Source organism: Pteropus vampyrus, unplaced genomic scaffold (assembly GCF_000151845.1).
Source record: "Pteropus vampyrus isolate Shadow unplaced genomic scaffold, Pvam_2.0 Scaffold72, whole genome shotgun sequence".
Classification (NCBI taxonomy): domain Eukaryota; kingdom Metazoa; phylum Chordata; class Mammalia; order Chiroptera; family Pteropodidae; genus Pteropus; species Pteropus vampyrus.
The window spans coordinates 808,541-815,866 of NW_011888853.1; positions in this window are offsets into that span (position 1 = coordinate 808,541).

Below are 7,326 nucleotides of genomic sequence, written 5' to 3' on the forward strand. Positions count from 1 at the left end.
GTCCCATCCTTCCCCTGAGCCTCCTGCGGGCCTGGTCCAAGGCCTGGGCCAGGGGAAGCTGCTGTTGACTGGCCAGGAAACAGAGCCCACGTGCTCACCATGAGGCTGCTGCTTGCCTGGCCCAGGCAGGCTCTGGACAAGAGCTAGAGGGATCCATCAGAGCTGAAAGACCCGGGATCCCTCCATCATATTAAAGACCAGTTCGGAGCAGATTAAGAAGACACAGCATCTATTCTCTTGGGCTTTGGGAAACCATCTGTTCTCAGGGGTGGGCCAGGAGCTGTGAAGGACCCAGGTAGCAACGCGGCGGTGAGAAGGGGTCCTTTTCCTGCGCTTTGGACCGAGGCCCCAGGTGGGTGTAGTGACCGGCTCTGGTAGCTCGGGCTTCCTACCCAGCACTCTGCTCCCTGTGTGGGGCTACCTTCTCGGCCAGAGCCCCGAAAAAGCTCAGGGAACCTCAACTCACCTGACTTCTTCCAGGCCAAGAGCTCACCTCTGCCAGGGGTGCCAGGGGCACTGCTGGCTGCCCGCCTCTTCTGCCCGCCCTTCCTGCCTCACTGCCCAGGCTACCCGGGGTTCGGGTGTCCCTCGGGGAAGGGCCAGCTCTCCCCAGCAGACTGGGCAGGGAGCAAAGACGAGGGGACGAGACAGGGCAGGGATTTCCTGTGTGTGCTTGTGCTGGGGGAGGGCCCGTGAGCAGCCTGGAGCGCCGGAGGATGCGCGGTCACCTGACTGGGGCTGGGGGAGCCACCTGCTCACCAAAGGAAAAGCGGAAAGAAAGGAATGGACATTGATTTCTTTCTAGGCCCCTGGCGCCATGACAGGCCCCTTCATGCATTCTCTCATAGTGTAAATACAACATGGAGGTCAGTGCTAGGTTTTCAGAGTCGTCAGAGCTGGGCTAGAAGCCCATCTGCCCTGGCTTCTGGCTGGGTGGCGCTGGGCTAGTGATGTACCCACCTAAGCCTCAGTGTGTTCCCCTGTAAAGTCCCCACCTCCAAGAGCTGCCATGGGAATTAAATGAGACCCTCTGGCTGAGGCATCTGGCAGCGTGGCCAACCCCTCAGGACGCACGCCATAAATGTTGTTCCTTTAGTTATCAACGGCCATGCGAAGCGGAAGTCACCGCCTTTATTTCTGCTAGACGTAGCAGTTGAAGTTCCCGGATGTTAAGAAACCTGCCCGAGGCCACCGAGTCGGGGAGCGACAGGCTGCGATCCAGGCCCAGGCCCTCCACAGACGTCTTCACCTCCACGGGGAAAGAGCTAAATGAGCCTAGGCCTTGAGAGGTGCCCGCCCGCTCGGCCACATTGGCAAGGGCAGAGAGGCATGGCTGCCAAGGTCCTGACAGCTAACAGCCGGGAGAGGACCTCTCCTTGGGGTCGGTGGAGAAGCTGCTCCAGAGTGGGCCCTGGACGCGGAAGGCAGCTCTGCGAGCGGCTGCAAACCCTCTCACCTTGTGTGGGGCTCCGTCCTTCAGCAGCCTGGAGAGGAATGGCAGCTGGAGTGACGCCTGGGGAGCTGGGGGCTGCGGCCCGCGCTCCCTCCCTCCCTCCCTCTCTCACGGCAGAATTGACTCTGGATAAACAATTACAGTCTATTTACCTCGGACCATATGGTGTTGGGGAACAGGTGTGTGGCAATGACGAGCCCAGCTCCAATTAAGTGTCTGGGAACCCGGCCGGATTCCTGCTGAATCTTTTGCTTGGGCGGAGGCCCACTTACAAATGAGAGCTAAAGGGGACCAAAGCTCAGTAGACGCAGAAGTGGTCCAGGCCATGTGGATGCCTGAGAAGGGTGCGGGGCTGGGGGATGGACAGCAACCCCCTCCCACCATCCCGGCCCCAGGAGGGCAGAGCCCAGGGCCCTCATCCGGGGCCTTCTCCATGGTGGCACTGGTGATCTGGGAGTCATAAAGGAAACGATCAGGGCCACCGATCTCTTGGCAAGGCTACCTGGTACCTGTTGGGGTGGAAAGTCTGGAGGAGATTCTTGTGAGACCATGAGCGGGACAGGAACTTGTCATCCTTGCCAAAGTCGCTTCACCTCGGCCCTCCCATGTGCCTTAATTTCCCTCTGCCTTAACTCCCAACCATTCGACACATATTTTTGAGGACCTACTATGTGCCGGGCACTGATTTAGGTGCTGGGGACACACAGATGAACAAAGTAGCCAAACGGTGTTGGTTTCATGGGGTTTATATTATGAGGATGGAGATTTCAGACATTTCAGGAGGATGGAAAGACAGCCAATGAGTCACGATACACAAGGAAAGGTCGTTTCAGAGAGCAGTGGGTGCACCAACGAAGGCACATCATTTCGACCTGCTCGATGAACTCCTAGCCATCCTCAGAAGCCCAGCGCCCTCTCCTTCCGCCCTTTCCAAACGCCTCCAGCGGTCGGTCCACACCTCCTCTGGGCCCGTGGTCTCTCCGGCCCTCGCCCCAACACAGCACTCGAGCAGCTGTGTGAGCATCTATTCTGCGTCCCTCTCCCTCCAGGACACTGACCTTCGCCAGGGCAGGGAGCGTGTCCGACTCATTGCTATTTCCAGCTCACAGCGCAGGGCCGGGCGGGCAGCGAGGGTTTGGTTAGTGATGGGGCAGACCGGCCCGCACCTGTGCAGTCGCAGCCTCCCGGGAGATTTGTCTGGCCTGCCGAGAAGACACCGTCCGCTCTGGCCTGGCCTGAGATGGTGGCCAAACTGTGACTCTGGAGAGGGCCAGCCTCTGGGAGGAGCCCCACGTCGCATCCGATCACAGAGTCGGGCAAGGTGCCCTCACCAGCGTTCTGGAGGCTGCCAGCTGAGCCAAAGGAAGACGAACAGCTCCTGTCCCCACGGAGGGCTGATGAGGGTGGGGCGAGGGCGCCTGAGCCCGGGAGTCTCTCGTGTCAGTTTCCACTGTAGAGCGATGAGGCCACACGAAGTGGGGGAGGCGGGGAACACCCCGTTTCTCCTGGGGAGCTCAGCTTCAGCTGCTGGGGAGGAGAGAGACAGACAGGGAGATTTTTCAGGCCCTTTTGCCTGACTTGATAGTTTCGTTTTTCTCTTCCTTTTGGATCGACACACCCTTTTAGGTCTGCCAAGTCAAAATTAGCACCTTCCCGAATTTCCTGGCTGGGAATCCCTCCGACAGTCTCCCTGTGGTCTCACTCCTGTCACATCTTTCCTTGGAGACATGACCTGACCTCAACCCCTGCCCCCCGCCCCCCAGTTCTGTCTGCTGGTAAAGAGCACACCTTTCCATGGAAACGCACGGCTGCGCCACAGGAAATGAGTGCAGACAGTTCCAGGGAAAATCCAGGTTTCTGATGAAGAGCTTGCACTATCTCTGGGGGTGCCAAGTTTTCAGAGCCAGGATCCTGGAAGGCTCCAGCCTCCAGCCCCCTTCCTAACACAGAGGGCGGGAAGCGAAGTAAATGGGTTTCGAGGTGGGAAGCAAATTGGATTTTTAAAAAATGCTCCGCTTCTAATGATCGGAGGGGTTATTCATAATCCCAGAGCAGAAAGTGTGTCTTGAAATCTGTGTTTTTGCGCGTTGACAGCCTCTCCCTAATGGGCAAGATCTCACACATGATAGGGGCATAAAACATCAAGCTGCTGGCTGCCTGGCTGCCTGTCTGATAGGTGAGATGGGCCCGGGGCCAGGGGAACCCACCAGCCTTCCCCACCCGCCCTGGGCCAGCAGGTGGGAAGGGGAGAAGGAGGCGGTGCCAGGAGGCAGAGGACTTGGAATGGAACGATCCTCTGAGCCGTAAGTTTCCGGAATGTCGGAAGGCATGCTCTACAAGACACAAATCTCACAGCTGCTTTGCCGGGAAAGGGTTCCATGTTCAAGTAAGTCTGGGAAATGCCACAGAGTCGAGCCCCTCCCAGAGAGCCCAAGCATCCGCTAGCATAGTCGACGCCATGAGAAGTCTGGCAGTAAAAAGATGCATCCACGTGGCTTTGCTCGACCCAGTGGGTCCCAAACTTGTTTGGTGACAGAACCCTGTTTTTCCCCAAACCCACACTTGACAGCCTGCAGAATTGACATTTCCCAGAACCCACGGCGGGATCAGTCTGCTAGGGCTTCCGTGACAAAGTCCCGCAGACTGGAGGGCTTAAACAACAGAAATTTATTTTCTCACAATTCGGGAAGCCGGACAGATGAGGTCAAGGTGATGGTAGGGCTGGCTTCCTCTGAGACCTCTCTCCTTGGCTTGTGGACGGCCTCCTTCTTCCTGTTCCTATGTGTGCGTCTATGTCCAGACACCCTCTTCATAAAAGGACATGAGTCACCTTGGATCAGGGTCCACTCCTCATTTTAACTTCGTCACCTTTTTAAAGACCCTGTCTCCAACTATAGTTCCATCCTGGAGGACTGGAGGTTAGGACTTCATCACACGAATTTCGGGGAGACAGAATTCAGCCCACGACAGTAGCAGTGGACCTTGGCACCGTGACAGGAAACTTGGTCACTGGCGGGACCCTGGAGGGGCAGAAAGGTAAATGCCCTGGTGCAGGGGCATCGTGCCGCCCTGCCTTCCCACACGACGATAATGACATTGACGGCAACCACGCTCGAGAGGCCCTTGGCAGACACGTACTTTTCCATCCATCGCTTAGTTCATGAGACCCTCGTGACAGCTGGTGAGGTAGCAGGCCCTACCGTCCCCCGCTTCACAGAAGGAGACACCTACGCACAGAGAGCTTGAGTCACTGGTTTTAGGTCACCCAGTAAATAGTGGGGTTTAGAAATAAACCCAGGTGAGCTTAACGAACCAGCTCGCAAGGCCTGGTGGTAGAAGGGCCCCCTGCACCCTGACGTGGATACTGCTGTAGTTGACAGCAGAGGCAAGCGCCATCACAGACCAGTTCAGAGGGCCCTGCCTCCCTGGAGCCTGAGCACCCACAGGTGGCATTTATCCCGATGAGTCTGGACATGCGCTGGGGCCTACGCTCACCCCGCCAGCTTGGATAGAAAGCCAAGTGGTGTCAGATAAGCCGGTCCTGCCGGATGTCCTAGGCACCTGCCTCTCAGAGCTGGAAGCCAAGCCAACCAGGAGGAGTGAGTTGCAGAATTCTTGACTGTCCATGGACCAGACCGGGGTAGAAAGGGCAGAACACAAAGCACAGGGCAGTGCCAGCCCCACTCGGTGGCAACTGAGCGGTCCAGGTGGGAGCAGATTGCCAGTGAGGCCAGCGCGAGCGCTGCTCCACTGCAGGAGAGGCTGACAGCTGCTCTGGCAGCACCTGGAAGCCAGCGGACTTGTTTTCCCCCAGCCCATCCTGCCCTGGGCACCTGCGCTGTGTCCCCTCAGGGCCTCTTGGCAAATTTCCATAACCAGACAAATCTCCTTCTTGCCAGGCTGAGAGGACTGTTTTTCATTGATTCTTCCTGGTCAGAAGAGGTATGACCATAGGTATCTGGGCACAGTGCCCATGATCCTGCCGTCCCCTCCCCCAGAATCACTGGGCACTCCTGCTGGACCTCTAGTCTATGGAGCTGGGCACACGAGGAGCAGCGGTCACTTGCAGTCACTTGGAGAAAGAGACTGGATTCCAGGCCCGCCCCCCGCCCCCCGCCCCCACTTCTGAGCTGCGGAGCCCAGGGCAGCGTACTCTGAGCCTCAGGTGCATCATTGCTAAATGGGGTTAATGTGAAGGTCATTGTGAAGGTCCAATTAAAGGGGATGTAAAAAGTGCTTTGCAAACTGCAAAATAGCAGTACAAATGATGGGTGTTAGAGTTCGGGAGGGTTAGCGAGGAGGACGCCGGGTAGGAAAGCTGCCAGTGACTGGCCGCTAGGTACGGCAGCAGGTGACCACCTGCGTGAAGCCTGCAGGGGGCCATGCTGGGCGGGACTCACCCTGAGCCTCTGAGGGGCTCGCCATTGGAGGTCCATGGGAGGGACGCAGAGCCTCGTGTGCTCTGGGGCGATACTCCTCATGTGTGAGGAACGTGTGCACCAGCCCATGTCGGGGACACTGTCATATGAGCTATGGGGCACCGTGAGTCAGGCACGGTGGCTCAGGCCTTCAGGGAATGAAATTCTCTGCCAGGCTGCCAGGCACAATTTCCTCTTCCCAGAATGCTCTCTGACTCTGCGCCGGCAAGGACAGGGGCTGTGCCCCCCTTGGAATCTAGTGGGGAAGCTGTGGGGAGAGTCTCCCTCTCGCTTTCCCGAGCAGCCCCACCCCCCGTGTCTGTGCCTTGGTTCTGGAGCACTCCTCAGTTTCGACCAGACTGGCTTCCTTAGGACAGGGCGAGGACCAGGCTGAAGAGAGGCACCCAGTGTGCAAATGTAAGGTGATGCTCACCCTCAGGTGTGCCCACCCTGCAATGGCACGAGCCTGTGAGTGAGGCCACATTGAGGTTATTGTCCTGGGTGCCTCACTCGTCCCACCCTACTCCTGGCCTTGCTTTTGGGAACCTCCTTTTCTAAGTGCTTTGCCCAAATGCCACCCACAGCCCACCATATACCACCCTACCATGATAGGTTGAAATCGATCAACTCATCTGCCCAGCAAAGAAGACGGGCCTCTGCCCATGTCCGGTGGGGCTCAGCCAGGCTTCGGGCAGGTCACCGTGAAGACCTGTTAATGGCCGGGATTTGTGACAGAGGAGACACATCAAGAGCTCGTCTTCAAACATCAGAATGGAGGTCGTGATGAGTTGAGCGGTGGTCCCCCAAAAGATCTGTTGCCAGAATCTATGACGGTGGCCTTATTTGGAAAAGGGTCTTGGACGACGTAACTAAGTGAAGGATCTCAAAACGAGATCAGCCTGGACTCAGGGTGGGTCCTGAATCCAATGACAGGTGTCACAAGAGAAAGTCGGACGGAGAGTTGAGACTCAGACAGAGAGAGCAGGAGCCACATGAAGACAGAGGCAGAGACTAGAGTGAGGTGGCCATGAGCCTCCAGAAGCTGAAAGAGACAGGGAAGATGTCATGGACTGAAATCCATATGTCGAAGCCCTCTGTACCCCCCCGATGTGATGGTATCAGGAGGCGGGGCCTTTGTGGGGTGACTAGGTCACGAGGGTGGGGCCCTGAGGAATGAGATCAGCGCCCTTATAAGATTGGTTCCTCAGTCCCAGCTCTCTTTGAGTCGTAGGGCCCAGAGAGGCTCACAGTCAGTTTCCAGAACGCCCCGTGGTGCCACTTATGCCGTAAGCCAGGCCAAAGCAAAGTCAACTTTCCTTTCTGGGAGGCTGAGCGATGACCCAGGTGACCAAAATGGACGTTCTGGTGAAGGTTAGGCCGGAAGACCTGGAAGATGCCTTTCAAACAATCGAGGATCTTAAAACCGCGTGGCTTTTCGACCTGCCTGGGGTACAG